We start from the raw sequence: 17,671 nt of genomic DNA, 5'->3' as shown, positions 1-17,671 counted from the left end.
GCCTCGCCCCGGCCCCGCCTCCTTGCGTTGCGCCACCACCTCCGCCCGCCCCACCGGCTCCCCTCCACGCCCTCAGGCCCCGCCGCGAATCCCGCCCTTGGCGCCGTCGGGCCTGTTGCTCACCGCCCGCGCAGCCGGCTTCGCGCCGCCAGGCCCCGCCCCCTCTCCCCGCCCCGCCCCGCCCCCTCTCCCCGCCCCGCCCCCCCCTCGTGGGGCTGAGGGGTGGAGTCTGGGTTGGTGCGCAGACACCAAACCTGCAGGCCAAATGTTTGCGATAAAGAGTTCAGGGGAGGCGGGGAAAGGGCTTGTTTCTTTCTGCATCGACGCCGAGAACGCGGTTTGCGCGGATTAGGAAAATGAGGGTGGGCAGGTGGCGACTGGTCTGAGCTGTGGTGGCCACGTGGTTACTTCCGTCCGGCCACCGCAAACCCGCTCAGGCCTCGCGGGGGATCACAGGTCCCAAAGGGAGGTGCATTCCACACCGGCGTTGACTTTTGAAGGACTTCGTGTCCTCTCCTCGAAAACCCTCCATCTATCTCTCGGGTGTTTCAGATGCACCCGGGAGGGAAAGGGAGCTCCTTCTTGGGATCTAATCGGCTGGCCCTACAGGAGACAGAGAATTTCCTGTCGCGGAAAGCTTAAGTATAATAAGAATATTCCATTGTCATGTGTTAGCTAAACTCTCAAAGTTTGGAGGTTTTAAAATTTTTTCTTAAATACTTTATTTTTATTGACTACATGCTCATTTTCAATAGTAGATACCCTCGGCAGGAGTTGCTCTGGTCTCAGGACACAAACTTGTATCTTCCACTGCTGTCCTGTTTCAAGTATTTTAGTCAACAAAAGCATCTTTTTGAAATATGTCTGATGGGGGGCGGGGCGCCTGGGTGGCTCAGTGGGTTAAGCCTCTGCCTTCGGCTCAGGTCATGATCTCAGGGTCCAGGGATCCAGCCCCACATTGGGCTCTCTGCTCAGCGGGGACCCTGCTTCCTCCTCTCTCTGTCCACCTCTCTGCCTACTTGTGATCTCTGTCTGTCAAATAAATAGATAAAATCTTAAAGAAAAAGAGAGAGAGAGAAAGAAATATGTCTGATCAGGACGCCTGGGTGGCTCTGTCAGTTGAGGGTCTGCCTTCAACTCGGGTCATGATCTGGTGATCCTGGGACTGAGTCCCATATCGGGATCCCGGCTCAGTGGGGAGCCTGCTTCTCCCTCTGCTTGTGCACTCTCTCTCTGACAAATAAGTTAATTGAATCTTTATTTTAAAAAAGCAACAAAAGAAACAAAATCTATCTGATCACACCACTTCTCTGCTTCCCACTGTGACATGTGGCCCCTGCTCACAGGCCAGCCTGTTTTGTCCATGCTCCAGGTGCACAACGGATCCAAGTCTGGAGATTGGCAGGACACTCAAGGGGCTTACAGTCTCTAGGAGAGACACTGTGCCCAGGACCCTCCACATCCTGTACACTGAGAAGTTTTGCAAGGATCACAATTATACAAAGACGTAGTCAAATGGTTTTGTTGGGGGTGCATGTTGGCTTCAAATAGTCACACACTTGGGTTAATTCTCAGCCTCATCATTGGACAGAACACTTATGTACAGAAGAGTATTCTGAAATATCCACTGGGACCTCCTGCACCACCACAGCTGCTCCGTTTCCCTGACCCTTGGTCCCTGCTCCATGAAGGGAGCTGGAGTATTCCTCATTCATTGTCTCAAAGGAACAGGGGGTCTGGCAGAACTCAGAGACAAACACGGGGCAAATTTTGGCTCGCAGATTGTGACCCTTGGGTGTTGGAAGGAACACCAAACAGACATAATAGATTTGGGAAGGTAGTACTCGTGAGTAAGAATGAGGTCTCCAGCCTGAGGCTAGATTTAAGTTCTCTGGGTTTGGGGGCAAAGATAGGGCAGTGGGGCTGGTGGGAAAAGCCAGAAGCAGCAGCTGTTATAGGATTTGGGGAAAGTGTTGGGTCTAAGGCTCCTGGAGAAGAAGTGGGAATGGTGAGAAGCCCTAGCTGGGGCAGAGGCAGGCGTGCTCTATTTCCTTGATAGAACCCCGGGGAAGTCATGAGACTTGAGATGCCATGAAATGTCTGAGCCGATGGGCCTGAACACCTCCCATAGAACTCCCCATGGCCCAGTGTGATGCTGTGACAACAGGTGGGTTTCTGTCCTTGGAGAGGGTCTCAGAAACAGATGACAAAGGTCAGGACACCAGGAGATCCTGAGTGGGGGATGGAGGATGGCTCAGGAAGTATGGATTGCCAAGTTGAAGAGCGAATGAGGCCATCCCAGATGGATGCCATCACCCGTACCCTTCAGGTAAGCTAGAATATACCCAGGTTAACAGGAATAACAAAAACAGGTCTAAGTGGCTGAAACAACGGACTCATTTCTCACTTGCACTTCAGGTTGACTGGAGATCAGGGGAAAGCGCTGTGCTGGGTCAGCACTGTCCTGGGCCTCCCGGGACCTACTGGAGCAGTGTTTATCTGGAAAGTTGCCAGTCTCTGTGGCAGAGGGCGGGGAAAGAATGAGGAAAAGCGGGAACTGGTATTTAAACCTTCCTTCTGGAACTGACACTTGCCCTTATGTTCCATTTGCCAAAGCAAGCCACGTGGCCACACTTAGCTTGTAGGAAAGTGCAGTCCTGCTGTGAGTTTGGAAGCGCAGAGCCAGAATCTTCTCCAGCAATGACTGCCTAATGACTACCATGATCTCCCAAGCACAGAGCCCTGGTTCAGTGTGGTTAACTAACTTAGGCTTATGATTCAGGAACTGGTGCTAGAATTCTGAATTGGCTTAGGTTAAGTTTCTGCCTCCAGGCAGAATGGAGATCTGACATAGAAATTAAGCTGACATACAAAATGAAGTTAGAAATCTAGAGCACTGACTTTGCGCACTGGGACTCGAATCCATCCCTTTGGTCATGCCACATCCTGCAGAAAGGCGAGTCGTGCAGGATCACAAAGCAAGAGCAGAATGATCACCACCAGGAGCCAAAGTCCGCCCCTGGAAGACATTTCCCACTGGCTGAGCAAGATTCGTTTTGCTGGCAGATGGGACTTTGGTTGGGAGATGGAGAGACTGCTGTATCCCAGCACAGGGGTTGGAATAGAAGAGAAATCTGGAGTTTACGGTTTTGAGAAAAAGAAGGGGCAAGGAGAGCCTGCAGAACCTGCAAATCACAGACAAAAATGGAAGTTTCCAGAGACAGCATCCAGTACTTCTACATTTTATTTAATAATAATAATAATAGTGGCTCTTTTGAGAGGCCCCCCCATCGGCCCAGTGCCTGTGCTTTTTGCTCCCCATCTGCCCTCTGAGGGTGACTGGTGAGGCAGCTGTCGCAATCCGGTTCCGAGAGGGCTGGCCAGCGGCCCCTGTGCTCAGGACCGTGGGTGCAAAGTTGGGGCTGGAGCTGGAGGTCACCAGCAGGATGGGCTGCGGTGGAGGTTTCTGCACTCATCTCAATCCCGGTGCCTGCTCTCCCCTCCCTTTCCTGCCTCTGTTCTTCCGTCATTTCCTTCAGAGCCTGTTGCTCTGGCTGGACAGTAGCAAAGCAACACAGGACAGTGGAGATGGACGGCCTTCGCAGGGTCCAAGCGGGACTCGAACCACTGCAGAACCCCTCCTCCCTGGCTTTAAGATGGCCAACGGTCTTTTCCTTCCGGCCCTTTCTCCAGGCCTCCTCTGCCTCTCATTCATTTCGGAGGGGCCGCCTGTCTTTCTTCTCCCTTGTTCAGCGCCCGTCTAATCTATTTTCCACACGGACCTTCTCCCTGACACAATTTGATTTTCAGGTTGCTCGCAGGCTTCTCTCTGGCTCTGATTTATGTGCCCCTTCTCGGTGCCACGTGCTGTATAGCTTCGCTGTATAGCTGTGTCTTTGCTACCTTTTCACGTTCCCTTTAAAGACCCACAGATGCTTGGCAGAAACGTTGCGGAAATAATGCCGAATTAAAGACAGTTCTCAGGAGCCTGGTATCTCAGGCTTGATGTGGGAAGGAAGGAAGATTTAGAACTCCTCCGCGTGCAGAGAAAGAAGAGTGAAGGGCAGATTTTCTGCTGCTTATGGAGTGGTTTTTTGAACTTCTTTTTATTGATTTCGGGCCCTTCTAAGGCAGGCGCTGTAATGACACAGTTCAGAGGTACAGTGAGAAAGTGGGGCTGAGTTTCACTGGCGGTCCCTCTGGCACCGGGCTGATTCCACAGGTCTGGCTGCCCCCTCAGACCTCTGATTCTCCTCACATCTGTCCCTCCCCCCAAAGCCATTTGGGAGGTCAGTCCTCCCAAACCAGAAATATTTCAGACTTCCCTTGGTTCTCAGCTGCAGATGCTTTTCAATGCCCCGATTCTATCATTTTATATTTTATTTAAAATCCACTGGTCATTATCCTAATGCCTTTGCAAACCTGAAACTTCTTTGCGAACAAAGCCATAACCTCCAGTTGGGTGATAATTAATTTAGAAATTAACCGGGGGCAGGGAGGGAGTAGGAGTGCATGGATGAAATGTAGTTCCTTTTATCCCCACTTTGCACAAAGTCTTGCCTTAAACCAGACAAGGTCCATAAGCCCCGAGGAGGGATGAGGGGAGAGGTGTGGGCTACGGGAGGCGCATGTGTCGCACCGCATTGGGGCTGGACATCGGGGCTTGAATGAGCTTGCTAAGCGAAAGGATCCTTATGGCACACTGATAGCCCCTTGCTGGAGGAGACGAGGGCATTTGGGAGAGGAACAGTCAACATCGGGTCCATTAAATGATGCTAGAGAAAGACAGCCAGGTGGAGGCTGCAGGCTGGAGAGCCTGGCCGCTCTTCCCCATTCGGGGGTCCCTGCCGAGGAAGGGCCACGAGACCCCAGGGCGAAGCCAGCCTCGGGGAGGGCAAGTCCTGGAGCCCCTGCAGGGCAGGGAGTTCAGGGTTCCCGTCTTAGGTGCCTCCTGCCCTTCACCACACTTCCCAGTAATTCCAGTCCCGCCACACGGAGAGAGTAACAGCTGTCCCGGCATCGGACAGGTGAACGTCCAGCCAGAAGCACATACGGGCCACTGTGCCGAGTGGTCTATTGCCTGAAATTTCAGACAGCCCCAGCCGGGGATTAAGGTGCTGGTGGAGGGAGTGGGAAGGAGGGGGCTTGGGCTGGACTGGAAGTAGTTTCTTGCTTGGTTGCTGGAGGCAGGTGGGGAGGGACAAGTTTCCTTTTTTGGTAGTTACTCCCTCACTGGTTTGATGGTCGGGAGCCATTCACCAAGGAGCTTGCCTCCTCATCTGTAAAGTGGAGGAAACAAGATTTTCATCCTTTCACAAAATACTCATTGAGCAGACTGTGTGCTAGGTGATGATCTAGATGCCATGGAGACCAATCCAAGTCCTTACTCCCAGAGGGCTTGAAGTCTAGTGCGGGGAGCAGAACAGAAACAGATCTGTGGGCAGCGTGTCCGATGCTGACGGATGCCACGAGGAAGGACACCGCAGGGCAAGGGCAGGGGGAGAGGCTGCTATTTTATTATAAGGCAGGGGGAGAGTCAGGGAACCCTTGTCAAGATGCTGTTGGAGTGGGGACCAGACAGGAGCAGGAGTGAGGCAGTGAGTCTTGCAAGTATCAGGGGGTGGTGACAAGCATTGAGGCTGGGGGCGGGGGAGGGGCATGAAGGCTTGTGGGACAGTAGAGGCAGAAGCAGAGGTGGCCTTGATTTAGGTGGCAGTGAACCCTTGGCTTTTTCTCGCAGAGCAAGGCAGGCAGGCACGAGCTGGAAGGAGGTGGCCCCAATCCGCAGGAGAGGAGGTGGTCCTGCACTGGGTGCCCGTGGTGGGGCAAGTGAGCAGTAGAGTCTGGGTATGTTTTGAAGGTCGAGTGGGCAGGACGTGCTGATGGGTCAGTGTGGGTGCGAGGGAGGGAGAGGAGTCCGGGATGACTCCGTGTTTTGCCCTGAGCGCTGATCTTACGCCAGAAGCTGCGTATTCTACCACAGGAAAAGCGGCGTAGAGTGTTGTAGATGAGCCTGGAACAGGGAGCCACGCAGCCTGGGTTCAGATCCTGGCTTCACCAGTAAATGCTATGTGACTTGGAGCTAATTTTATGTTAAATGATACCTATGTAATGGATTTAGGCACTTGGGGATGTAATATGAGCTTGGGAAGTTCCCTAAAGGCTTAGCTGCTATTGTTTTTATGTAACAATGTAATACAATTTCAAAGTAGGTGGCTGTTATTTTAGGTGATTTCCACTGGGGCTTCTGTTTCTCTCTTAGTTGCCTTCCCGCTGTCTTTCTCTTTCTGCCTGACCCTCCCCACGGTGATGCTCTCACAGTCCTTCCGCTGCACCCCTGAACGCCCAAAAGGTGTGTTTTCTCACATTCCCCAAGGGACTCTTAGCTTGGTCAGACGTTAGAGAGTCATAATCCCTGAAACCACCTCATTCCTCACCCCTTCTTGGATGTGTCTGGTTGGTGTCATCCTCGCTTCCGTGCCGCGCGGTCCCGTTCAGACTCACCCTCTGTCCCCATTCCGTCCCATTGCTTCCTTTTACTTCCGCACAGTCTCAAAGCTTTCATGTCTCCCTGAAGGCCTTTCTTACCTTGTTTTCCCCCTAGGCTGGGGGTTCCCCACCTTGGGAGTCTGGGTAGGGTTTTTCCAAACTCCACACTGACCACCCTCCCCTCTCATGCTCCACTCCCATCCCCCATGAAGACACTCGCAGGGGCCTCCCTGTTTCTAGCCTTTCCCCTCGAAGTCTATACTGGGGCCAGACCAGCCTTCTGGGAGCCTCCTCTCCACCCCCACTGACAGCTGCTTTGACGCAGTCACCACTGGCAACTGCAGGGATCTTGCCACTGATGTTCCAGAGCTGCCCATGCCCCTGCTTCTGGTACGTTCTTCGCATTGTACCGGACTAGGTGTTTATACCTGCCCATGTGGTCAAGTTCTCCTTGGATTTTCAGGGCACTTAAAACTCAAGTTCATTGCCATGACTTACAAGGTCAGCACAGGCTCGTGCCCACTTCCCTCTGCTGCCTTCTGCTGCCTTCCTCCTCTGCTGTGACCTCCACTCACATCAGCCTGTTCCCAGTCTCCTGAGCTCAGCAGACCCCTGGCTCCTTCAGGGCCTTTACAAAGGCATGGAAGGCACCTGGCTGACACCTCCCCATGTCCTTCAGATCTCAGTTCTAATGTCATTGTCATTGACACGGCGTCTCAGTGAAGTCCCCAGCCCTTCCTTATTCTCTCGTAAGTTCCTGTTCTCCTTTTTCTGCCTTATCAGTATCTTGAGTCAAGTATTTCTTGGGCGAATACTTCTTTATCCTCTCTCTGCCATAAGCTGTGTGAGAGCAGAGCCCGCGTACGCTTGCATTACTTCTGTATACCGGACACTGGTGCGTGGCACAGATCAACACACTAACATTGGTTGAATGAGATTGTTGGGTAAATCAAAGACGAGATGAGCATCTCTCCTGTGCTCATAAGCCTTCGTTGGCTCCTTCCTACTCCATCACCCAGAGAATCCCAAGTTTGCTGGATCTTAATTCATGTCATGACCCTTCACAAATGCACACTCCAGTAGCCTAAAACTCCAGACTGTTCTTTCTACAGGTGTCTGCCTTGAGGTCTTTATTTCCCCACGACTTACAATATCTCACGGGTGAAGTAATGACAGTCCCTAAATTATACCCAGTCCTCCAGGGGTATCAAATGTCATGTCTCCCATGAAGCCTTTCAGACACCCACAGCTGGAAGGAAGTTTCCCTTCTTCTGGGCCTCCATAGCACTTTCTCTGTGGCCGTTAAAGAGATTTGTCACGTTCTGCCTTTCCTTTCGAGTTTCTTTCTCTGTGGCTGATGTTCTACTACACCGTGAGCTTCTGAAGGGCAAGATTCATGTTCCAATCTTCTTTATATCTGCCACCATGAGGCTTCAGCTGTAGGTGCTCACTGTGCACAAAGACCAAAAAAATTATTATGGATCATTGATTCGAGGCGATGATAATTTTTCTAAGGTCGATTTTTCTGTAGGTAGTTCCCTTTGCAAACACATGGGGGTGCTCTAACCCAGCAAAACTATGTGGGCGGCTCTAGATGGATTCATTTCTAAATTATTTTAAAGATGATGGGGCTTCTCTTGTTTTGTCTCACTGGTCGTATTGATCAGCTGTGGATGACAGGAAGGAAAGGCAGACAACAATTTCGTGGGCAAAGTAAGAATTAGTAAACCAAATCCAAAGACCGCCCGTGGTCAGAGACAAGGCAGGATGCACCCGCTTTCTCTGCGCGAAGGGTCCTGTGATCACCGATTCTGGATGTCACATTGGTAGCGTGGTCCTCCACATGAAGAAGGGCTGGGGCTTGTGATGTGGACCGGATTGTGCGCCCTCGAAACTGATATGTTGAAGCCCCAACCCCCCAGCGTGGTGGTATTTGGAAAGAAGACTTTGGGGGATAGTAGGTTTAGATGTGGTCGTGGGGGTGGGGCCCAAGGTGGAATTAGTGTCCTCACAAGAAGAAGAGCCCAGAATGTGGTCTGTGCTGTGGGCAGTACAGCGGGAAGGTGGCGGTCAGCAATCCAGGGAGAAGGCCCTCGCCAAGAACCCAGCCCTGCTGCCCACCTCCCCCACCCCCCATCTCCAACATCCAGCCTCTGGATCGTACAAAATAACACCTCTGCGGTTAAAACCACCCAGTCTGAGGCGTGCGGTTACCGCAGCCCAGGCAGATTACCGCAGGCCACGCGCAGAAATGAGCGGCCTTCCGTGCTCTTCACCTTTCCACGGAGAGATTGATATTCAGATAAGAAAATGCTGAAACAGGGGCACCTGGGTGGCTCAGTGGGTTAAGCCTCTGCCTTCAGCTCAGGTCATGATCTCAGGTCCTGGGATCAAGCCCGCAGCAGGCTCTCCCCTCTCCCTGCCTCTCTGCCTACTTGTGATCTCTCTTTCTCTGCCAAATAAATAAATAAAATCTTTAAAAAGAAAGAAAGAAAGAAAATGCCGAAACATTTGTCAGAAACACACAAGGGGCTTTCAACCCCCCATGAGCCTCTGATTTTGTTTTCTTACTGTGTATGTGGTGCTTTGAGAACTTCACTTACATATAATAAGGAAACACTATTCTCTTGTTTCATAACCGCATGTCAGTGTGGATCCCTTTTGTTAGTTTGGACCAGACTTTTACTTCCATTGTTGAATGTAATCTTTTCTTTTTAATTTTATTTTATTATTTTATTTTATTTTACTTATTTATTTGACAGAGATCACAAGTAGGCAGAGAGGCAGGCAGAGAGAGAGGAGGAAGTAGGCTCCCTGCTGAGTCCCGACTGGGATCATGACCTGAGCTGAAGGCAAAGGCTTTAACCCACGGAGCCACCCAGGTGCCCTTTTTTTTTCTTTTTTTTTTTAAGTAGCCTCCACATCCAGCATGGAGCCCAAGGCAAGGCTCAAAGTCATGACAAAGGCTAAACTGACGCCCCCCCCCCCCGCCCCCGCACTGTTGGTCTAAATATGCGAAGCGTGAGTTATGCAGGTGACCCCTGAACAGTGCGGGTCTGAATCGTGTGGGTCCACTGAGGGGTAGATTTCTATAAGTTTTTTTTTTCTTTTTAAAGATTTTATTTATTTATTTGACAGAAAAAGAGATCACAAGAGAAGTTGGGGGTGGGAAGCAGACTCCCTGCTGAGCAGAGAGCCTGATGCGGGGCTCAATCCCAGGACCCTGAGATCATGACCTGAGCTGAAGGCAGAGGCTTTATCCCACTGAGCCACCCAGGCGCCCTGGAGGGGTAGATTTTTAGAACGCAGCACGTAAATGTACTTTCCCTTGTGATTTCCTTAGTACCATTTTCTTCTCTCTAGCTTGCTTTGTTACGAGAATATAGTATGTAATACATACAGCATACAAAATATGTTCATCGGTCTTTTACGCCGTCGGTAGTGAAGGTTTTGGGGGAGTCCAAAGTTACATGGGGATTTTCCACTGCGTGGTAGGTAGGTCTGTGCCGCTAACTCTGATATCGATCAAGGGTCAAGGGTCATTAATCCAAGGATGTCAGTGGCGCCTGAGCACTTTGGCATGCCTGGATTTACAGGTGTCAAACACCATTGTTTTCTGGATTTCTCATCACGATCCTCTACTGTAAGAAAGACCTTAACATTTTTGCCTTCCTCTGTTTATTTATTTGGATCGACTTAATTTGAATAAGCTGAACACACTGGCAGAATTCAGAGGCATGTAGTGAACAAAAGCTTCGGGTGCAGTTTCAAGTGGTTTGCGAGCTGACACAGAAACCTCTCCTTTCCTGTCCTCCATCGCCCCTTCCCCCCAAGGTGCTTCATGCTTATTATGTGCTTTATCTCCACGTCGCGGGGCGGGGGGGGCGTCCGTGCGGAATCATAGGTGTATGTAAATTAAAGGCAGGGCTGAGTTCCACATCTGGGTCTACGGGATGTAGCCATGAAAACGTGTCTGCTCCCACCGCTCCTACTTGAAAACAGCAGGAGTCTCAGGGAAGGCTTTGAACTTCCACAGTCCATGGAATTCGTGAGGCCGAACCAAACCAATTACAGCTACATCTTGAGACGTAGAGAAGTCCCAGTTTGTGTCTAAGCTACTCATATTTTCTAAATGCGGATATCCCGTAACATAAAACGTAAACTTGGAGTAATACAGCATGAGGTTTCACCACTTACTTTTTTGTAAAATAATTTATAAATACTTCCATGATACACTATTCCCCTACAAATGGCTGAAATAACATCATGCTACTTTATCAGATAGCTTTACCATAATTTACTTAACCAATCTGTCTTGACCAACATTTAAATTGTTCCTAATTTTTTAAAAGATTTTATTTTTAAGGGATCTCTCCCCAACATGGGGCTCAAACTCATGACCCTGAGATCAAAAATCCCACACTCTGAGATGCCGTCTGAGCTGCCCCAGGTGCCCTGTTCCCAACTTTTTTTAAAAAGTTTTTTTTCTTTATCTGAGAGAGAGATTGAGAGCACAAGTAGGCAGGGCACCAGGCAGAGGGAGAGGAAGAAGCAGACTCCCTGCTGAGTGGGGAGCCTGCTGCTGGGTTTGATCCCAGGACCCTAGGATCATGACATGAACTGAAGGCAGCCGCTTAACCGACTGAGTCACTCAAGTGCCCCTAATTTTTAATATTATTAGTAAGACCACAGTGAACGTTTTGCATATGCTCGGTGCATAGCTCTGATATTTCTCTGAGTGAATTCTAAGAAACATACTTGTTGGATCAAAGGATACGAACTTATTTGAAGACCTCTAGTATGTGTTGCCAAACTGTCCCCCAGAAGCATTGTTCCTCTTCTCTCCAGTGTTGTTGTTGTTTTTAAGATTTATTTATTGGGGCACCTGGGGGGCTCGGTGGTTTAAGCATCTGCCTTCAGCTCAGGTCATGATCTCAAGGTCCTGGGATTGAGCCCCCACTGAGTCACCCAGGTACCCCGCCCTCTTGATTTTTGTCATTGGCGCAGAAATGTTGCTCATATCCATCTTTCGCCTCCTGTCCCTCTCCCCTTGCCTCTCTGCTATGCTACCCGCCATCTCCACTCCCATTACGCCATTATCGATGGTTTCCGCCATGCTCGGCATCACAGAAAGGGACACGACCTGGGCCTGGAATCAAGACATTCAGGTTTTAGGAACCTAGCCTCTGTAGACTTGTCTACACATCCATCAAATGGGAGAGGTGAATTAACTGAGGTTGTTCAAGAAAAGCCAGAGCTGGTTACTAGTTAAAGGAGTAAGAACACAGTTTATTCGGGGCTAGCACAGTCGGGGAAGAGAGACCTCATTACAGAGCCAGACTCCATCTGAATATGGCGTGGGCAAGTGGGGGTTTATAGCCGTGGGGAGCGGGAGGGCGGGGGTCAGTAGGTGGAAAATTACCAGAAAGAAACATCAGGGACGAACTGACCTAGCAGGATTCTTGCTGAAGGCAGGCCCAGGGTGATCAAACACCATGTCATGTGAGGCATGCTGGAGGGTAAAGTACCCGATCTGATACTGAGGGGAGTCGTATGAAGGGTGGGGTTCTAGCTAGAGCAAATGAACAAGCTTTCTTGCTCACACTGGACCACGCAAAGACAAGCAGGGGAGTCTGGAAGTTGAAGCCAGGTGGGAAAGTCTGGTTGTGGAGAGAATCTTTGTCAGGATGTTCCCACATTGCGTCATGCGAAGCCCTTGAGGTTCCCAGGAGGGACCTTAGGACTATGGATTGCCGGAGTGGGTGGGGTGTTCAGAGGCCCCCACCTCACAGTCAACCCAACGGTTCCCCTCTTATCCGTCTGGTGAATTGGTTTCTATCCAAAATCTGCCAGTTTGTCTTATTTTTTTTTTTCTGAAAACAAGTTTTATTTAAAGAAGGATTTAAATACATTTTTTTCTGAAAACAAGTTTTATTTAAAGAAGGGTTTAAATACACTTTTTTTCCCCCTGAAAACAAGTTTTATTTAAATAAGGGTTTAAATACATTTTTTTTTTTCCCTGCCCGTTTGTTTTAAAGCAGCAGAACCCTTTCTCCAACCTTTGAGGACCGTTAAACCAGAAGATGTGTGTAGACACATCCAGACACACCATTTTAGGGTTTCAAGTCAGCCTCCCGCAAACTAAGGGCTTGATTTTCTTCCTGACAGATGTCCCAGGGAACTCCGCGGGAGGGAGAGAGGCTTTTTATGAATTATAGAAACTTGCTATGCTCAGTCTGCCTCTGGTGAGAAGCGTTCCCTTCAAGGACAGACCCTTCTTGAGGCGCCATTTCTGCATCCAACGCTGAAATTCGGAATTTGAGCGCGTCTCTCCTTACTTCCGAGCCATAAGCATTCATCCCCACTCCTGACTTTGCATTTGAGGGCATTCGTCCTCTGTGGGAGGCCCTGATTATTCATCCGTTTCCACAACCCATGCAGGAGTATGATTAGTGTCTTTCTGCAGAAGAGAAAACTGGGACACACGACGGATAAGCAACTGACCTCAAATAGCTCCGCTGCATGTCCCAGGGAGTGAATGAGGACCAGGACCTCCGAAAACCAGTTCCCTTCTTGCTAAACGCTCCCCTGCTAAGAAGAGACTCATTTCTCTTTTCTGATCTCCTGATGGCACCCGGGGTGCTTCTCTCTTTTTATCTCTTTCCGGGAAACCAGCCAGCACAGATCCAGGCAGTGCCCAACCAGGGAGCCTCTGGGCTTGGAAAGGTGGAGCCACAGTCAAAAGACACATCTTTGGGGGCTCCTGAGAGGGAGGAGGGTGAGGACACCTTTCCTGCTCCTGCGGGTCAGTGAGGACCACCCCTACTGACCCCTCCCCCGAGCCTACAGCCGTTCATTCCAAAGGGACCTCACAGAATAACCCGGAGACCACCTAGCAGTCAACGGAGTTTCAGATGACATTTAAGATTGATTTGTTTACTTTAGGGAGAGAGTGGGAGGGGAGCAAGAAGGGGCAGCTGTGGAGGGAGAGGAATCTCTCCGGCAGACTGTGCGCTAAGCACAGAGCCTGAGGTGGGGCTCGATCTCATGACCCCCAGATCATGACCTGAGCAGAAACCGAGAGTTGGAAGCCTAACCGACTGTGCCACCCAGGCCCCTCCGAGAACGCTTAAACTCCTGGTCATAGTTCCTGACTTAAAGCCCAGCTTCACTTCGTCTACAGGAACTGAGATTTTTTTTTTTTTGAAAGGGGAAGGGTTTTAGAGTTCCCAAAGTCTAACACTGGATGCCAGGGGGCAAAGCGCAAAGATTATACTCCAGGGCAGAACTCCCCAACTCCTCCATCTTGTGCTCCCCCCCCCCCCGTATTTGTACCGTATTTGCGGAGTAAACCTGCAACACCCCTGCCACCAACCCAGGGGGACTGTCCACCTCGGGCCCCACCCAGCCCCCTAAGTGGTGAAGAGATGGAGTCTTACCCCTCTCCTTCTGGTTGCTGCCCAACATCGGGCAGCTGGGAGGGATCCTGGCGATGCCCGAGCGAGGTTTCCCAAAAAGAAGAGACAAAAATAATGTCTAGACAGTGGAGAATGGAGTGAGATGCTGAAAGCAATACCCTGAGCAGGGCTTTCCCTGCTGGAGTCTGGAGCGGATTGGACAGACTTTTTAAAAAATTCAAGAGACTATCACCATAGAACACCACGCAACACCCACAGGATGGCTTTATCAAAAACCCAGAAAATAGCCAGCGCAAGAGATGACTGGATATGCCAGAAACCCCGTGCCCTGCCCACGGGACTCTACAAATAGGGGCAGCCCATACAGAAAACCACGTGGTGGGCCCTCAGCAGGTAGACCGAGAATCACCAGGTCCCCCAGCAATCACACTTCTGGGTGTGCACCCAGAGAATCAATTCCCAGCAGCCTGATGTAGCAGCCGGAAGCTGGTCACCAGCCAAGTGCCCATTGACAGAGGAATGGGCGGACAAAACACAGTCCGTCCATACAGCAGAATATCGTTCAGCCTTAAAAAGGAAGCAAGCTCTGGGCGGCAGCTACCCCATGGGTGACTTCTGGGAACATGACGTTCAGTGAAACACGCCAGTCACAAGAGGACACATACCACAGGACTCCACTTCTGTGAGGTCATCAAGAGTCATTACAATTATAGATACAGAAAGTAGAACAGCAGGTGGGGTGCCGGGGTGGGGAGGGGAGTGGAGAATTGTTGTGTCATGGCAACAGAGTTTTATTTTTGCAAGAAGAAGAGAGTTCTGGCCAGGAATGGTGGCGAAGGTTTCATAACCCTGTGAATGTACTTGGAGCCGCCGCGCTTTCAACATGGTCAAGACCATGTCTTTATGCCACGTATATTTCATGACAAGACGGTGTCTTCAGGGTGCCTGGGTGGCTCAGTGGGTTGGGCCGCTGCCTTTGGCTCAGGTCATGATCTCAGGGTCCTGGGATCGAATCCCGCATCGGGCTCTCTGCTCAGCAGGGAACCTGCTTTCTCCTCTCTCTCTCTCTCTTCCTGCCTCTCTGCCTACTTGTGATCTCTCTGTGTCAAATAAATAAATAAAATCTTAAAAAAAAAAAAAAAGACGGTGTCTTCATACCATGTGTATTTCATAACAGTTTTAAACACTCGATAGGATATGACAAACTAACGTAGGTTTGGAAGGTTCTCAGGCAGAAATGACTTGTGCCTTGGTTTTCTGGAAAAGCCCACGGAGTCAGCAAGCCTGGGGGAGAGGTCACCTCTGCTAGGGTAAGTGACATCATTGCAAAGCCCGCGGGACCTCCCCTCTTGGAGAGACGCAAGGGAAGGAAAAGCCCATCTAACTGACTCAGAAGGACCGGGAAGCCAGTGAGCAGACGTGGGTGGCTTGGAAGTGACTTATCAAGACAGAAATGATGTTATAGGAAAACAGAGCAAACTCACGCCTGCACATTGGAGGTGGTGGCCCTGCGCTCCCGCTTCAGCAGAAAAGAGCGGAACCCAGGCAGGACCAAAATAGGACGGCTGCTGGGTCGCCCCCGGGCGCTCGGCCATCCGGTGCAGCTGCGACGGGGCTGTCACTTCCCCTTCCTCACGTGGTCAGTCCCAGACTCACTTCCTCAGCAGAGGTGACGGGTGGAAAGCGGCCGATGCAAAGTAGGTTCTGCTTCCCCCACGTGTCAAGAACCCCTTTCCATGTTATGGTGTTCAAGGGTCGTGGGTGTGTCTGTGATTGGTCCTGGTAGGAGGTTTTAGATTTTGGGAACGAGATTGTGTGTGTGTGTGTGCGTGTGTGCGTGCGTGTGTGTGTGTTTGGATGTACTGTTCTCCTCCTTTTATATTCCTTCTGAAACCCACTCTCCTTGTCCCTGTTGTAGCGGGGCCACCCCAAACCTCACCAGCGGGGGAGGCCTCGCTACTTCCCCCGCAATAGGGCTGCGTTTTTGTCTTGCTTTCCTAGAACAGCTTCTTTTCTAGGGGCTCCTCCTGAGCCTTCCAGGGATCCCTGGCTGTCCCAGTAACTCATGCTGGCTGAGGCCACCCTCCCCTGGGCCTTGACCAGGACTCTGAGGTGAGTCTCAGCCATTGCCACTCGCATCCCCCTCCTTCCCCTTTCTGGGGGAGGACCTCCCGTCTTTTCTGGAACTTCTGCCCAGGGTGGGCACAGACCCTTCTCTTGCTCCCCTCCCCCAGTGTGACCCCTCGGGTCAGGGTGTGAATTCGGCAAGACTGTCCTTCTAGGAGAGTGTAATACAAAGAGTAACACCAGTGAGCGGCACAGAGCAGGGGCTGAGTAGATATTTGCTGAATTAACGAACCTCGCCCACAGCCTGCAGGCCTACACTGGAGGACTCCTTGCCCGTGAGGTTCCGTGAGGTGGGAACCAGCTTCCCCTTGAACCAGTCCCAACCTTGCATGCTGGGCCCAACTTTAGGGACCAGGCCATTCCTCCAGACCCTTCTCGCTTGATCCTTACTTCCTCACACCAGGATGGACCTCTTCCAGGGCGGGGGACAGTGGGAACGCCTGCCCCTCACTCAGGAGCCGTGCTCTGGCCCAGCGGCCTCCAACAGGACTCAGTCGTCCAAACCAGCCCCTTCCAAGTCCTTTGATCTCGAACAACCTGGTGGCTTTCACAGCCGCTCCTTGGGTAGGGGGTGGGCCGCTGTCACAATAAACGACCTCACAGAACATGACAGCAACAGGACACCCCATGTTCGAATCAAAGAATAAGCAAGAATTCCTGCAAAGGGTCCTCTAAACCCAGGCAGAGAAAAGAAGCTTGTCTCTCAAAAAAGGGCCGCGTCAGGGCGCCCGGGTGGCTCAGTGGGTTAAAGCCTCTGCCTTCGGCTCGGGTCATGGTCCCAGGGTTCTGGGATCGAGCCCCACATCGGGCTCTCTGTTCGGCGGGGAGCCTGCTTCCTCCTCTCTCTCTCTCTCTGCCTGCCTCTCTGCCTACTTGTGATCTCTGTCTGTCAGATAAATAAATAAAATCTTTAAAAAAAAAAAAAAAGGGCCACGTCTTCAGGGTCTTGAAGGCCTCCCCTGAAGTGTACACACATGTATGTCTCAAAAAAAAAAATCACTTTCTTGAGGCATGATTGACATTCAGGAAGCTGCATTCGTACACACGGATGCAAACATTTTCAGTGTTGAGAACTTGCTGGGTTTGGAGATACGTGGGCACCCGTGACCCTGTCACCGCAGTCCCTGCCTAAACATATCTCTAGAAGTTCTCTCCCACTCTCATTCCTTCTTTTTGGTGATAAAAACACCTAACATAAGATCTACCCTCATTGCAAAATTGTTAGTAGGCAATACAATCTTGCTAGCCTCGGTGCCCTGCCGGAGAGCGGCTCTCCAGGACCGGCCCACCCCGCGGGCACCGAAACTAAGACCCTTCCAGCCTCATTAACCCCCTCCTCTCCCCCCCACCTTCTGCTTCCGAGCCCGACTAGTTTAGGGTCCTGGTGTGAGTGTCATCCTGGCGGATCTGCCCTTCCGTGTCTGGCTGACTTCAAAGAGCGAATGGTTCAGCCTCAGAAGACGGGAGTCCTGCCCTCGGCCGCAGCGCGGACCCTGCGAGTGCAGGTTTTTTTTTTTTTTTTTTTATTAAAGATTTTATTTATTTGTTTGACAGAGAGAGATCACAAATAGGCAGAGAGGCAGGCAGAGAGAGAGAGGAGGAAGCAGGCTCCCTGCTGAGCAGAGAGCCCGATGTGG

Source organism: Mustela nigripes, chromosome 6, assembly GCF_022355385.1.
Source record: "Mustela nigripes isolate SB6536 chromosome 6, MUSNIG.SB6536, whole genome shotgun sequence".
NCBI lineage: Eukaryota > Metazoa > Chordata > Mammalia > Carnivora > Mustelidae > Mustela > Mustela nigripes.
This window is presented reverse-complemented; position numbering follows the sequence as displayed.